Source organism: Macrotis lagotis, chromosome 1 (assembly GCF_037893015.1).
Source record: "Macrotis lagotis isolate mMagLag1 chromosome 1, bilby.v1.9.chrom.fasta, whole genome shotgun sequence".
Lineage (NCBI taxonomy): Eukaryota > Metazoa > Chordata > Mammalia > Peramelemorphia > Peramelidae > Macrotis > Macrotis lagotis.
Window position 1 is genome coordinate 687,102,674 of NC_133658.1, and position 16,313 is coordinate 687,118,986.

Genomic DNA, 16,313 nt, shown 5'->3' on the forward strand with positions numbered 1-16,313 from the left:
TGTGTCAGACCAAGGTTAGGAGTGTAAGCCCAAACTATGTAAAGGGTACAAAGTTTACCAGCACTTATGAAGATCAAACCTGCAACATTGTTGAACCAACTGAGCTAACTTTTTTTTCTTTTTTCTTACTATGAAAACTAAACATTTCACCATTCCTAAAACTGGATAGGTTTTTGATGATGGTCTTGAAGAGCTAAAAGACTATATAGGTTGGTGAGTATACAAAAGCACAATTTTGTATGTGGTTGAACACATATGAGAGCAAAATTAAATCTTAATACCTTTAAGGCTACTTCCCTCTCTCAATTCTGTAATCCATGTTGTACCTGTAACAAACCTAGTCAAAAGACTAAGGGCCATTCAATACTCCAGAGGACTTAAACCTTTTAACTGTCTGTCCTCTTGATCTCTTAGTATGAACCTTTTGGAGAATTAAGTCTGTATCCTTAATTATTGGCACACTGTGAATGTTGACAGATCAACAGAGTCACATCATTTGTGGGTTGAATGTACACAATTGTCCACATGTTTGGAGGCTCCCTGGCCACCAAGCTAATTATAGTCAGGACTCCTACCAGAGGTGAAAAGCCTCACAGGACTGTTTTCCAATCATCATCTTTCCAACTGAGCTGAACTAGTGACACTAAAAAACCAGCAATTAAAAGCCTCAAATTTAGGGATATGTTCAGGTTCCCAGGTCCCTAAATGGCAAAGGTTAAGTGGATTATGTGGAGATAATTCACTAAAGTCCAGAGGGAAAAGGCTGATTGCCTCAGTTCACTGGTTACTTCAAATTTATTCTTGTTCCTCCCAGGCTGGTATATTTTTTTACAGGAGCATTATCAACAATAGATGTTAATAAATTAAGACAATGGGGTTTAAGGAAGGACTAAAAACAATGCATTTGTAAATACTCTTTAGAGACCATTAACAGATCTGATATTCCCATAACACGAAATATCCCCCCCCCATCAAACATTCACCAAAGAATCTTAATATCATTTTCTGCAAACAGGTAATGCTGACCCCACGTTAAAAACTTTTAAATCCTCAATATATAGAATTCACTAATTAAACTGAAAGAAAAAACAGCTATGTGAACGTACACCTTTAGTGTCTGTATTATGGGTGTGAGCATAATTCTAGCCGTAGCTATCAACCCCGCCTGGATTAGAGCCACCAGTTACACCTCGAGCTGTGTGGTAACACCTCCATAGTGTTTCCAATTAACTTTGTAAGTTTTTAATCAGGGACAAATGCATTTTTGCAAATTCAATTTACCTTTTATTGCTACACCATAAACTGTCTTGCAACATTCCGGAACTTTGTGAACATTTTACTTGCTACTGACATAAGACAGCTGTCGGACCTACAACAAAGGCTGAGGTTTATGAGCAACCTGAATTAGGATGTAGGTTAAGCAATTAAAGTAACCAAGGGGGAGGGGTGAAGAGGAAGATAGCCCTCTAAGCTCTACCCTTCACCAAGAGGCTGGCAGACACACCTTTAGAAACTCTCCAGGTTAAAATGTGAGCAACTGAGAAATCCTTTTCTATGTTATTTAAACTCACAGTTATGTTGAAAGAAGGAAGGGAAGTGAAAAGGTCAAACACATTTCATTAATAAATCTACACTGCTATTTATTTTTCTTTTTAATCAGATTCAAATGCATCCTGTTAAAGAGCCACAGAGTGATTAGATCATAAATCTAAATGACCTTGAAGATGATGAAGGAAATGCTTATCTGTAAAGCAATCATCATACTGCCAGGTCTATCCTTTACACATTTCTGCAGGTGTAGGGAAAATGTTTAATTTCAAATCATTTGCAAGGATCATGGAAAATAAAATACTATTTTATAGCATTTTAGGTAATAGACAAATTGGTAGCATGATAATATCTGAAAATATATTTTAATTATGTGTTTGCTTCTGAAGTATGAAAATTAAAAATTAGGAGAAGACAGAGGAATATTGACCTGGAAATATCATTACTGAAAAAAACCACATCAAAACCTTTCAAGGTTAAAAAAAAATTAAATTCCCATTGCTCCTTACACCAACCTTTGGCTACTTCTATTTCTAAATGACAGTAAAAGTATAAGCTTTCATAGTATATGTTGTGCTATATTTAGATTCTAAAAAAATAAATTTTAATAAATTTGAGCAGTGCATTTCTAGAATTTTTAAAACTAAAATAGCTAAGAATATTTTCACTTGATTTTTTTAGGCTTATCAACCTAAATGATATTTTATAGAGAAGATCTGAATCTTCCCTTTTTGTTTTTGTTATTGTCAAATTGAAACAGATTGATTTATTCAAATAGTAAGTGGGAAAGAATTTTTCAAACATTTAGACTTTGTGTTCAAAAGAATAAACTGTACTCTAATACTGGGTACAATCATTTTTATTCTTTTTGAGATATACATGACTGTTTTTGACCTTTTCTGAAGTTCAAACTTTTTGACTAAACTGCTTTGATTCTTCCAAATCCAAAGGGATTTTTGTTAGCTTATAAATCTGTTATAATACACAGCTGTCAAAACTTATTGAGATGAGGCTTTGATTTCATTCTCCCATTTTTCTTTTTCATTACATTTGCTAACTGTGATATTGTCATTGTGACCCTCCACCAAAGATGGTTTTCTGCAGCTGCAAAATTCATCACCTGGTAGCTAGCCTTCTGACCTCATGGTAGAAAAGATCTTCATATTTAGCCAAGCAAGTACTCAAATGGCAAACATTTGGATGCCTCTAACATTGCTTTCAAGAGTAATGGATCGCCACCACCCAAGGAGTCATCACAGTAGAAAATTTTGTTAAAGAAATAAGAAAAATGATTGAGAAAACACTTTATTAGAATATGAAAAGCAGAGAAGGAAATTGGACATTTTGACTGATTATTTTTCACAAGCAGTTTGGTCACTAAATTATGAGCTTTTTAATCACAGCAATCTATGAAATAGATAAAAATGCAAAAAAAATGACAAGACTTTTGCAATCTCCCTTCTGATTCCACCATGATGATAGATAGCAGTGTTGGAAAGTGAGACAGAAGGCACTGACTCAGTTTTTGTAAAAATGAGTTTAAAATCCTCCTAAAAAAACTATAGCATAGCACTATAAACATTTTCACTGTAATTCAAAATAGAAGACATAAAAAGAAAAAAAGGAGGGAATCGCAGATTTCTCTTTGATAAGCAAGTAAAGAAGTTAGCTGTGTTGGATTAAATGTGCACCAAAGGTAAGAAGAAAAATAATATATATTTTTATAATACTTTAAGATCTGAAGTAGACAGAGCAGTAGTATTATCTCTGCTTTTGTAGATATGGAAACTGAGGCACCAATATGTTAAAAGATATATTCATGATCAAATGTCATTAAGTATCTGTGGTATGACTCAAATTCAGTTCTCTTGATTCTATGATCAACACTTCATTCATTTTATGGGTGATCTCTATAAGAAGCATCATTTCTTGAATATTTAGTTCTCCTGACTATATTCATTTCTAGATTTCAGAAGTCACATCATCCTTAAAGGTCTTGATATTTGTTGGGGGTGGAGCTTTGAGAGTCATTTTACAGTGTTTTTTTAAAAAAAAAATATTTATTTAAGGCAATAGGGTTAAAAGTGACTTGCCTGGGGCGGCTAGGTGGCGCAGTGAATAGAGCACCAGCCTTGAAGTCAGGAGTACCCGGGTTCAAATCCAACCTCAGACACTTAATAATTACCTAGCCATGTGGCCTTGGGCAAGCCACTTAACCCCATTGCCTTGAAAAAAAATCTAAAAAAAAAAAAGAGTGACTTGCCCAAGGTCATTCAGCTAGGAAATTATTAAGTGTCTGAGACTGAATTTGAGCTCAGTTCCTCCTGACTCCTAAGCCAATGCTCTGCACTGTACCAACTAGCTTCCCCTTCTTAATAGTCTTTCAATGATGGTATCAGGTTACAAGTGAAGAAATCAATCATGGAGTGCATATTAAAACAGGTACATGCTGAGGGGTAAAAAAGACAAAAGTGAAAACAGTAGAAACAACTTACAGGTGAAAATAATGTGCAAATGTGTATATGTACAAAAAAAAAATAAAAGGTGATTTCTCTGGGGAAGATACTAGTAGCCCAAGGGATTAGGAAAGATCTCTTGGTTATGTTTGAACTAAGCCTTAAAAGAAATGAGGGATACTGAGAGACAGGTGAAAAAATTGTCTTCTAGGACTGTAGTTTGTTGTTGCTTATCCTTCATTCTCAAAGAGAACCATGACATCAAGGATGTAAGTGAATTAGATTAAATGAGGGAGAAAGAGCCAGTGTGAAGGTATGGAGGCAGAGGATGGACAAACAAGGTCAATTTGACTGAATCCAAAGAATCAAAGTTGATAATCATGCAACAAGAAGCATAGAGGAATATGGTGGGCATGAGAATGCTTCAAAATGTATCAATGGCCAAAGCAAAATAAAAAGCAAAAAATCCCCAGTTATACAAAAGAGGCAAAAGTGATATAAAGAAGTATGACCAAAAGAAAAAGTTAGTTGTGACAGAGCAAGAGTGAGAATTAAAAGTAGATAGATTTTATCCCTTGCACATCATAGGTACTTAAATGTTTGTTGAATTAACATTGTTACCCAAATGCAAGTTTTTTTCAGTTAATTTAAATATATTTTTCATTACATTTCAATGCTGTTTACTTCCTTTTTTATTTCCATCTATATAAATAACCTTTTCAAACTCCCATGAAATAATATTTGGAAGTTGCTTTGCCACTACACACATGCCCTTCAAAATAAAAAATCACTCTCCAAAAGGCTAAAGGATAGCCTTTCTTTTGCTGCAAACCATTGCTTCTATTACTACAAAAGTAGCAATCGAATGAATTCCTTCTTTTGCCTTGACTATTTCAAGATGCACATATATTACATCTCTCCCTCTACTTGACTATAATTTATGTTTAGCTTTTTAAATGAAAGCATGCTAATAATAATTTCTCATGCAAAAGGGGGAAGGTTATAGAGTTCTATATGATATGCAAATTGTTTCCATTAAAATGGTTCTGGAAAGAAGATTTGTATACTATCTGCATTGTTCAGTGATAGAAAAAATAGTGCTCTTGAAATAATTAATTAGGGATCATTGCAATTATCATTTTGGATACTGGTTGGGGAACATCTCGGATCAATAAACATTAGTGTCTTCACTTTCTCCCCACCCAAAAGAAAAAGAAAGAAGAATTCCTCTGGTATTCTCAGGCATTGCTTAGCATACTAACATCTGCTATCATTGAAACAGCTCAATCAATAGAGAAGAGTAATACAATAATTGCTGCTACATTTTCTGTAATTCCTCATTGTGGAAGCAGCAGCATTTCAATAACATACAGAGAGACTATTTATGGTGCTGGAGCTAAGAGGTTTCATCCCTGCACAGAATAACAAAACTCAGCATTGATATTTATTAACCCTTAATATAAGCAGCTTTACTCAAAGCAAAAGATGCAGCACAGCCTCTGACATATACACTGGGTTAAGTCCTACCTGTTACACAAACAAGCTGTTGTGACCATTGGTGAGTCACCTAACTTTAACTTCAGCATCTCCAATATCTCTTTAAAACTACAAGTTATAGATGAATTGCAGCTTTGGGTCTTGGGAAAGGGGAGGAAAGAAGGGAGTTCCTTCACACCAGTGAGGTTCTAGATACAAAACAACAATAACAATAAAGAAAAAATTCAGTCCAATAAGTATTGAGTTTGAGGTGAAATGAGATTCTACTTTCCTGAAGGAAGCCAAGAAATTGTTCCTATGCCAGGTTAGGGAGCTGGGTCACTGAACACATCAAGGAACTTAGAGGAATTGAAATTATGGCACTTGATTATTAACGCTATTTTTCTACACAGAGAAAGAAAAATCAGCAAGAGTAATGGAGGACATCAGGGTCAATTGAAGCTTAAACTAGCCTTCAGTCAACCCCCTTCAATGGGACTCCAGGGCTATTTAAGCTAACAGACTACTAGGATTTCTCCTTGTTTTCCTCTTGAGTACTATCAGCAGTAATTCATATCTGAATAAGATTAACTGATTAATTTTCTCCCCAGTAGATAAATTAAATCTCCTGTATTTTCCTGGGAGGAAAGAATTCAAAAGGATTGAGAGGGAATAATTGAAGCTCTACTCACTTTCATAATCATTTTCAAAGATATATTAAACAACAGATTTTTATTTCTATTTTTTTCACTTTCACAAATTAGCATGTCATAAACTCTAAACTTAAAGAAATCTACAGATAGTAAATTAATTTTCAGACTATGAACCTTATACATAGTAAGTACTCAATAAATAATTATGGAATCTATCCATGAATATGTCTTGATAAAAATAGATCAATTAAAAATATGACTCCCAGAACTTCCACACAATGTCAAGTTTAGCACTTAAAAATATTGTGGATTCTAAAATTAATGTACATGTTCTAAATTATTTTCTTAACTTATCTACAAAGACATAAAAAAGGACAGAACTAGCGAGTCAATGAAAGTAAGGGTAGTGACAGTGAATTAGTGCGAAGGTCAAAAGATCTGGGTTCTAGTTCCAACTCTTCCATTAACTCATGTCATGACCATCAGCCAATCATTTTACTTCAATGGATTCTGTTTTCTTGACTGTAAAATAAATGCTATATAGTAGACAGTCTTTAAGATCCTACCTAATACTAACATCCTACAGTTCTATAAATAGAATGATCCACTAACTCACTCTTTTGGAAAAATACTGTCTACAAACGAATGACATTGCCTTTTTTTAAATAACTTTCCAGTTTGCTAACAGAGATAGAAATGAAAAATCTTCTCAGGCTCTTAAATTCTTCTTGGATAACTTGGATTTCCTTTCATATGAGGGAAATTCAAGATAAAAGACTGAAAGTTTGCAGTTTATCTTGATAATTAGGGATCAAGTACCATAAAACTATTCATGGAACTACTTGGGAAATAAGACATTCTTGTCAATTGAATGAAATACTTAACCCTTAATTTCTCTTTCATTGTTTGTGGTTGAAAATCTTTCTAAATTATACATCAATTTTCCTGACATAGTCAGTATAGTCAATTAATTCAACCCACTCAATAATGAGTATGTTGTTGCTACATCATGCCATCCTATTAAACATCAATTCTCATTGTAGAGCCCTATACAAATAGTTGTAAAAGAACTGGAAGACTAGACTAAAATTTTACACATAAGTATATAGTATAAAGTTTTCCTTTTCTGATCTTATTGCTTGTTGTGCTACCTCCTAATTTAGCTTTTCTTGTGCTGTATTATTTTTATGCAACTTCTGTGTTCTCCCAGAGAACTTATCTATGCTTGTGAATGGCATATCACTCCAGTGTCTTTGCCAAGAAAACTCCATATGGGGTTCTCAAGAATCAGATACCACTGAAAGACTGAACAATAGAGAGTGTAAGCTCCCTGAGGGCAGAAATTGTTTCATTGGTTTTTATCTCTCACCCATTACTGTACCCACATTGAAGGCATTTAATCAAAATTTGTTGTGTTTTAATCAAGTTGAATTTTAAAATGTGAACTTGTTTTGTTGTCACTTGGTACATTCTATTAACAAGTTCATATTATTATCATTATTGGAAGAATTCAGTTATTTCAATTCTGGTTAATTGCTTTGCTAAAGAACAACCATTTGTACTTGTTACAATCCTACCTGATAAATGAGAATGTGTGTGTGTGTGTGTGTGTGTGTGTGTGTGTGTGTATTCATAAATATATGTATATATATTTTAGGAAGGGTTTCCAATAAACCCACCTAATTGCCCCAAACCATTTGAGTAATCTCCTGGGGTTATTTTCCTTCCTGAACTGCAAAAGAGATATACAGACTGCTACATACTTTATTACTACTGTTTCCCCAACTGATGAATAATGCCCCCCTTAGCATAATAGGTCTTCAATGTAGAAAAGAAAAAAGCTAGATTTTACTACATTAACTATGCTAGTGAAAACCATGTTTCCCAATTCTTTCTTCTCACCATCAGATCTGAAATCATGTAAGGTACCACTGTAAAGAGATCCTTGTGTGTTATCTATTTCCTGACATGCAAAATTCTTTCCCAGTAACATGAGGCACTGGTAGGAAAAAGAGTCCTTGGTGCACTGAAAAAGAAGGTTTTCTTCTAGTAGGAATCAGTTGGATGGCTATTACCACCTGGCCCTGCTAATGAGTAGAGCTGGGAGAACAAAGCTGATGAATATTCCACAACAGATTTAACAGTGTTCCAGGACTAAGCATGGGGAAATCTTTTGGGGACTGTTGATCATATGAAAATACATTGCTCATATTTTACAGAAACAGCATTTGGCTCTTCAGTTAAAAAAATTTTTGAAAAGAAATTTAATCCAGATTGGTTTTATTTGTACTTGTTACCTAAATAATGTATAATTTCAAAAGCTATTTGTACAAACCCTGAATATATTCTCTCCCTCCTAATTTTTTTTTGTATTTACCCATCTCTTCACAATATTTCATTCTCTCAGACAAATATAAGCTCCTTGAGAGTAGAGCCTATTTTCTTCCTGTCTTTATACCCCACCTTGCAAATAGTAGATCCTCAATAAGTGTTTGCGCAATAAATAATTTAACAAGAAATTATGAAAATTGTTGAAATAAGGTTATTCAAAGTGATAAACCCCATATTGCCCAAATTCTATACCTGTCCTTGGAGAAAATAAGTCAATTCACCCTGAAAGTTAATTTCCCCCCCTTTTATTCAAATATATCAGGCCAGGCCCACAGTTGGAATAAAGATCATAGTCAAGAAAATCTAGGAATAAAAGCAAATCAGGGATAGCTAGGTGGTGCAACAGATAGAATATCAGGTCTGGAGTCAGGAGGACTCATTTTCCTAACTTCAAATCTGGTCTCAGTCATTTCCTAGCTGTGTGACCCTGAGTAAGTCACTTAACCCTGTTTCCCTCAGTTTCTTCATCTCTAAAATAAACTGGAAAAGAAAATGGCAAACTACTCTAGTGTCTTTGCCAAGAAAACCACAAAAGGGGTAACAAAGAGTCAGATATGACTGAAACAACTGAACAATAACAACATCTGATCTGGTGAATGGTTAATGCAAATGTAGGAATAATGTCATGACAAATTTTTCTTCAAAACCATAATAGAGCTAGCATCTCATCAATTCCCTGTATCGTTCCTGACCACAACTCTCTCCTCTGCCCATGTTCTCTCCTAGACCCTCCAGAGGATCAGCTCAATACCCTTGGGGTCTTCCATTTAAATCTTTTTTATATTTCATGGGTAGTGATTTTTTTTCTAAAATTACCATTATTAAAATGGCACTAACAGTTATATAAAATTATAGTTGCTACAATCTTGACTTATAGTCATTTCCTGGGGCACAGGTGTAGCACAAACACAAACATTATTGCTCCCAGCCATTATACTTAATTCAGAGAAAGAAGGAACACAAACAGCAAATTTAAACATATACTGGGAGGGAGGGAGTTGAGCTTTTTTTCTTAAAGTTCAAAGTACAGTTTCCTCTCTCCCCCCCCCCCCAGGGAGAGCCTATAAAATAGCTTTTAGGAGAGTCTTAAGTCTTGAATTCTGTCTTGTAGAAAGTATCATTAACTAACAGGGCAAGTCATTGAAGGCTTGTTTTCTGATGAGACACATGATAAATTAAAAAAACTCATGAACACTGGAACTTGCAAAAGAACATCCTGGCTGGGTACCATTTTCTTATGTTAATTTTGGAGATGACTAAGTGAATCACAAAGGCCCCCACCTTCCTGATACAGGAGTGATGTAATTTGCCTGATAATGTGCTCAAGTCACCTTTTTGTTGTCAGTCAATGGACATTTATTAAGTGCCTGCTGTATACAAGACACTGGTCTAAGGTCTGGAGCTTTAAAGAAAGTCAAGACTGTACCTGACCTTGAGGTAGGTTCTCACAAGAAATTGTGATTGACAATATAGGAACAATGGAGGAAGAAAAACTAGTTTTCTGAGTATTTCAGATGGATTTCAACTGATGACAAGGAACCTGGAAAACAGATATCATTCTTCATTCTGATTTAGATGTGTTAATTTCTCACTAATCTATGACCAGTTTTATTTTATCAAAAGACAAGAATTCGAAGAGCCTAGAAATTAGAATGGTCAGAAGCCTTAAGGCTGGCCCAATTTAATTGTCAGGGCTCCCTCTGCTGGCTGTGAAAGATTAAAAAAAGATAGCCGTGATCCTTATTGTTAGTGTATTATCATTATTACTACTATTTTATCATTTATATTGAAGTTAAATTTATTACATGACAATTACCCAATAAAACCAGATGCTTTATTTTAAAGCTCACCAAGTATTCCCAGTGAAGATTAAGTAGAATTTTTGTGCTTGAATTAATTAGCCTCTCTTTTATTATAGAAAACAGAGCTATTTTGTATTTAAAAACAAATATTTGCCAGAGTTGTAAGGAGCAATTTATTACATCTTTCATAGGAATGATTGCCAACAGCTTGTATAAAAAAAGTGGAGGAATACATTATGGAAGTGATAGACAGTATTAGCAATAACCAAACTTATTTCACTCTTATCCTACCTTTTCCCTGCTCCCAGTAGATTACCTGCTTTCATACTCACTCCCTCCCAAACACACACACACACACACACACACACACACACACACACACACACACACACACACACACACCATCAAGGGACATTTTCTAGGCCCTCCATCCTAATTCCAGGAAAAAAACCCACTAAATCTGAGATCACGTGAGGTGCTTTATATCAACATAACAAAAATTTTCACATCAATAATTTCATTTAATACAATAGCCAAGGAGGTTTGTAAGATATATATATTTTACTTCCCATTTTATAGAAGAAGCAAAAAACAGGCAAGACAAAGAATAGAATCAAGATCTCCTAACTTCCATTCCAGGGTCTCTTCATAAGACCACCTGTTTCAACTGGAGAAATGTTTGCCAAAGGAATGAATGTACAAAAGAATTCCTTCCATTGAAGCAAACCATAAAGCACTGATGTCTTAGTACATAAGCCCTGGAGGGTTATCTGTTACTTACCCAGAGTCAAATAACTGGTATACCAGAAGCAGGATTTGAACCCAAGTCTTTCTGTCTCCAGGCTGATAATAATCTGCATTCCTTTTCACAAAGACCTCAGGGAAAAATTAGAAATAATTTATTTTGTCCCATGTTCTTTTCTAATTGTTGGCTTTACCTTTATGTAACTGTCCATTTCAGTGGTAATCTTATGATGTTGAGGCTTCTACTTCATCTGTTATGACCATATCTTCCAAAGGTTTTAGGCAAAAGTAAAACTGCTCTAAATTTTCAACTGAAAGGTGATGAGTTCACAGATAAAAGAAACTTTTTTCATTCCCTCAAGAGAAAAGATCACTCAATGTGCAAGTTACAAAACTGAATCAAATCTGTTTTCTGGTCTGTTAGTGCTCACAGGTGTTGAAATTAGGCATTGTTCCCTTTTGACATTTTAAATCTACAGGTCTGGGAAATATCTTAACTTAGCAAGGTCAAGGTAAACCACTGCATTCTGTGTGATTGTCCCGACTTGTCTTGCCCCTGGATTTCGATGGCTGGAGGAGAGAGTGTAACTGATAACTCTGTGCAGCTCTGGCTCACTCAAATCCAATTCATGTGAAAGTCAAGACATCATCCTTAGGGCAGCTAGGTGGCACAGTGGATAGAACACCGACCCTGGAGTCAGGAAGACCTGAGTTCAAATCCAGTCTCAGATATTAATTACTTACCTGCATGACCTTGGCCAAGCCACTTAACCCCACTGCCTTGGAAAAAAACAAAAACAAAAAAAAAGACATCACCTTTGTCATATCATTGGTCCTCTTCAAGAAGGAAGGACCAACAAGTACAACTTTCTTTGGAACCATAAATTACAATTTTGTTTCTGAAACATGTATACAAAATGTGCCTGGGTAAGGAATATAGAAGGCATTCAATTTATTTGGGAGAAAAAAAACAGCAATGATGACTCCAGGACAGGAAAAGGCCATTGTTAGGAAGAATAGAGTCAAGCTTGGTTCAGCAATTGAAAAATAAAATACACCCTCTTGCAGCATTCTACTATAACTAATTATTCTTGCTAGGCATTAAAATCCAGTCATTTCTACATTGCTAAAGAACTGAAAGTATAGCCAACACCTAGAGCAAAGCCTAGTTGCCCCATCTCAATTACAGCTCTGGCCTTCTTTATATTTTCTATGATATGGGTAATTACAAAATGGACCATGTGTGTGCATTTAATTTAGAGCACAGGGAATAGTCAGTGGACTTTTATTTTTTTCTCAAACTGACTTCTATTGGTCACTCTCAAGGCAAGAATGAATGAACATCTCTAGTTCCCTTGAGCCACTGAAACAGACATGTCTTTGCAACCAAATCACGAAATACCACTTTTTTTCCATGCAGAAGTGAGCAACCTCTTAGCAAAGTTTAATAACAGAGTTGAGACCAAAGATTCCAGTCTAACTACCAAGCCTAAGTGAAATAGGTTTGATAGTCTCACTTCAGTGCATAAGATGAAAGCACTCTGGCACAATTGATAGGATGTTCATGGGGAGGTAATATACAGATCCCCAGATTAAATTACTTTTCACCCCCAAGAGATATTTATAGGGGTGATCTATCAAGGTTACAGTGGAGTACAGTGACATGACAGTGAGAATGCTAGCCCTATGTAAGACTATAAAGATACCTTACATTTTATCTTATCTCAACTGACAATCTTTCATTATAAAATATTTTCAATACAAGAAATCAATTCTATATAATCATCATTTTAAAATTTTAATGAAAAGTTAATCATGCCTATTTAGTCTATTACTGAAGTAGGTTTTGCATTTTAAAATGACAGACAAAAAATACCAGAAATAGGAAATAATTGTGTGTATATATATACATAAATTAATTTTATTGATAATATAACCAGATTCTTCTGCATATGATTATGTTATTGTTAATATCTTATAATTAACATGGTGAAAAATTTGACCTCTTCAAGATCTTTTATGAGAAAACCACAAATACAGTTTTATTTTCCTAGTGGAAAAAAAAGAAATAAAAATAACTAAATGCTTTTTACCTCCCTGAAAATTTTCATTTAAAGGAGTTAATGGCAATAAAATCAAGGCTACTACTACATATTTTGCCAAAATTATTTTTTTTTGAATTGTTTCTTCTTTCTTTCTTTAGGTTTTTTTTTTTTTGCAAGGCAAATGGGGTTAAGTGGCTTGCCCAAGGCCACACAGCTAAAATCGTTTCTTCTTAATAAAGGATCAAAAGATCTTTTTTTTTTTAGGTTTTTGCAAGGCAAATGGGGTTAAGTGGCTTGCCCAAGGCCACACAGCTAGGTAATTGTTAAGTGTCTGAGACCAGATTTGAACCCTGGTACTCCTGACTCCAGGGCCGGTGCTTTATCCACTGTGCCACCTAGCCGCCCCCAAAAGATCTTTTCAATCTTTTAAGTGCTTTTAAAGTTCAGTAACACCTTATTTATCTAACAACCTCAGTTATCTGGAACACAGTCAAAACTCATATTTAAGCAAAAAAAAAAAAAAAGACCTCGGAGGGGCTAAAAAAGATGAATCAGAGTGCAGCAATTAAAGTTCATACATTTGAGTTTCACTCAAACTCTATATACCTTGATCACACACACACACACACACACAGACACTTTTAAGAGGCCTAAATGATTTTCCAGTTCACAACAGATTAAAAACACCAAAGTGAAAACACCAAGTAGGTAGGTGTTATGGAGCAGCTAGAGTCAGGCCCACTAACATCAATTATTGATCATCTTCAAAAGGAATGGACGGGAAAACTATTAAAAGCAAACACAATGACTGAAAAAATAAAAACCTACAAGCCTAGGGAAACAATCCTGAGATAACAATATTCCTCAATACTAAGGACATCATGAATTTTCCTATACTATAGCTATTAATATTCACTATGATACCTTTGTAAAAAACCTTAAATTATTTAATTATTTTAAAATGTTTAATTATTCCATTGTTATTTAAATTAAATTGTTTAAAATTATTTAATTATCAATTAAATTATTTAATGTTATTGATTTAAACATGAATTTTAGCCCCCTCTGCCAATTCTTTCATCACGCTTCCATAGTCATTTTAGAAGGAAGTATTTAGAAGGAAAATTCATTTTGAATTTTTGTCTGCTTCCCAGGTCATTATGGCCAGAAACTTTCATCTCCTTCTAGTGCTGATGAATGTCTCCATCCACAGGTTGGCTAGTCCTCACACACCAGACAATCCGTTGACAAGGCAATACTCAAAGGCTTTCCAGCTTTATAGGTCTTGTCAGCGTTTGCACTCCCCTAGTACCACCTCTGAGAGTCTACAGATGCCACTATGATACAATGAACCATCACAGAAGGAATTTTCACTCAGGGAAGATTTCCATCCAAAACAAAGGAAAATTATTTTCTTTAAAGTTTTAGTGTTGAAAGGGAACAGGACTTAATTTACTCATATTTAGCACATTCCCTGTTGAAGCCAGTTAAGTGAAGTGTTAATATATGACACTATATAAATATAAGGTATTTGTAATCATACTCAGAACAAAGAATTGCTCCATGTACACCTGGTGATGAGACCCATCAGTTGAGTAACACAAGCCATGAGGATAAAGTTGTTATACTGATTTTCTTGCAAGGTTTATGGAAATCTGTCTCGTTGTACTATAGAGTCTGATAAACTTATTAAGTCATAAAAGAATATAGTGATTTACATTGTAAAGTGAAACCCTACCCTGGCCAGATCTAGAAACACTAGGAAAAATTGTCTCCTTCAAGAAGAGCTGGGTCATATGTTGAATTTACATGGCACTGGCCTTCCTTCTAGAGAATTCAAAGTGCTTTCCCAGGTTGTCCATCATTTTCCTCATTTAACTATATGGGGAAAATGCCTCCACAAAAAGTCCTCAAATAATAACTGGAAAAAGATCTCAGATTTTCCAAGATTTTGCTTGGGAAAAATTAAGTTTTGTCAGTCCCCCCATGTTCTGCTAGATGTAGGACCTGATCCATTTGATGACTGCCTCCAATGAGACATTGTCCATGTCTGTCCATTCTGTGTCACTCTTGTCCATTTCCAACTATAAATGTACCATGGGGGTCCACCTGATGTCCTGAGGACCACCCTCTGATTTCTTGATGCCTGGGTGGCATAGTGGATAGAGTGCCAGGCCTATAGGCAGGATGGCCTGAGTTCAAACTTGACCTCTGACACATTATCTGTATAACCCTGGCCATTTAACCTCCATTTGCCTCAGTTTCCTCATCTATAAAATTGGGGTAATAATATCACCTACCTCTCAGGACTGTTGTGAAAATAAATGAGTCTTATTCATTATGCTTTGCATAGTGACTGGACACAATATAAATTATTCTTACATTCATTATCATTAATAAATTATAAAGCATATTATTAAGTCATTGTTATAAATATTATTATTATTATTCAACAATGGAGCATACAGACCATCATTCATCCTCTCTTCCTTTATGATAAAATCATCTCCTTTTCTTTTTTCCCTCCTATCTCATATTTTTAATGACCCCTCCCCTTTTTATACTGCTTCTCATTTGTCATGTGTGTTCACAGTCAGCTCATAATTTGGCTCTAAGTCTAAGCTTTGCACTTTGAGTGCTCTTTAACTGGAATTCAGGCAGCCTCCCCCAAAACATAGTGGCACAAAAAAATATTAACCTTTGTTGCCAGAAGCAGCTTTGGGGTGGTGGGCAATTTCCCAAAGGTAATTCCCTTGATTCTCCTGCTAACTCTGACAGATTCTTCCATGATGAAGAGGATTCCAATATGGACCTTGTTTACTCCAAAGGTCCACTGAAAATCAATCTTTGCTAGTTTGCAGAAGCTCAGCACCAGGAAGTTTGACTACCAAGTGATATTTGATTTTGTTTCATTTTTTTCCATCAATAGCAATTTATTAAGACCAACTAGTTAGGTACAGAGAAATCAGAAGTCTTCACAACTAGAAAACTACTCAAACCATTGAAATCATTTCCTATTTGTAATACTAAGGTCTCACATTTAATACAGTTATTGAATCATTGCCTCTTACCCAGTTCTGTGAAAGGTGCTATAAGAAGCTTTTTCAATCTTTCCATATTCTAGTAACTTTACTTTCCTCTAAGGTTTATCTCCAATTTTTCCTCTCTATAGTTTCTTGTATGTGGTTGTTTATATAT

General features: G+C 35.0%; 1 protein-coding gene across 2 annotated transcripts in view; it reads left to right on the forward strand.

Moving 5' to 3' along the window:
- The window catches only part of ATP5MC3 (ATP synthase membrane subunit c locus 3), a 100,559-nt gene that overhangs the window by 16,718 nt on the left and 67,528 nt on the right, over positions 1–16,313 (forward strand). Inside the window, exon 3 of one of the 2 annotated variants that reach the window (XM_074215666.1) lies at positions 15,894–16,006. The exons of the other annotated variant lie outside the window; for it this stretch is intronic. The gene's annotated coding sequence lies outside the window, so the exon portion shown is untranslated. The remainder of the gene's footprint in view (positions 1–15,893; positions 16,007–16,313) is intronic. 2 annotated transcript variants of the gene reach the window in all.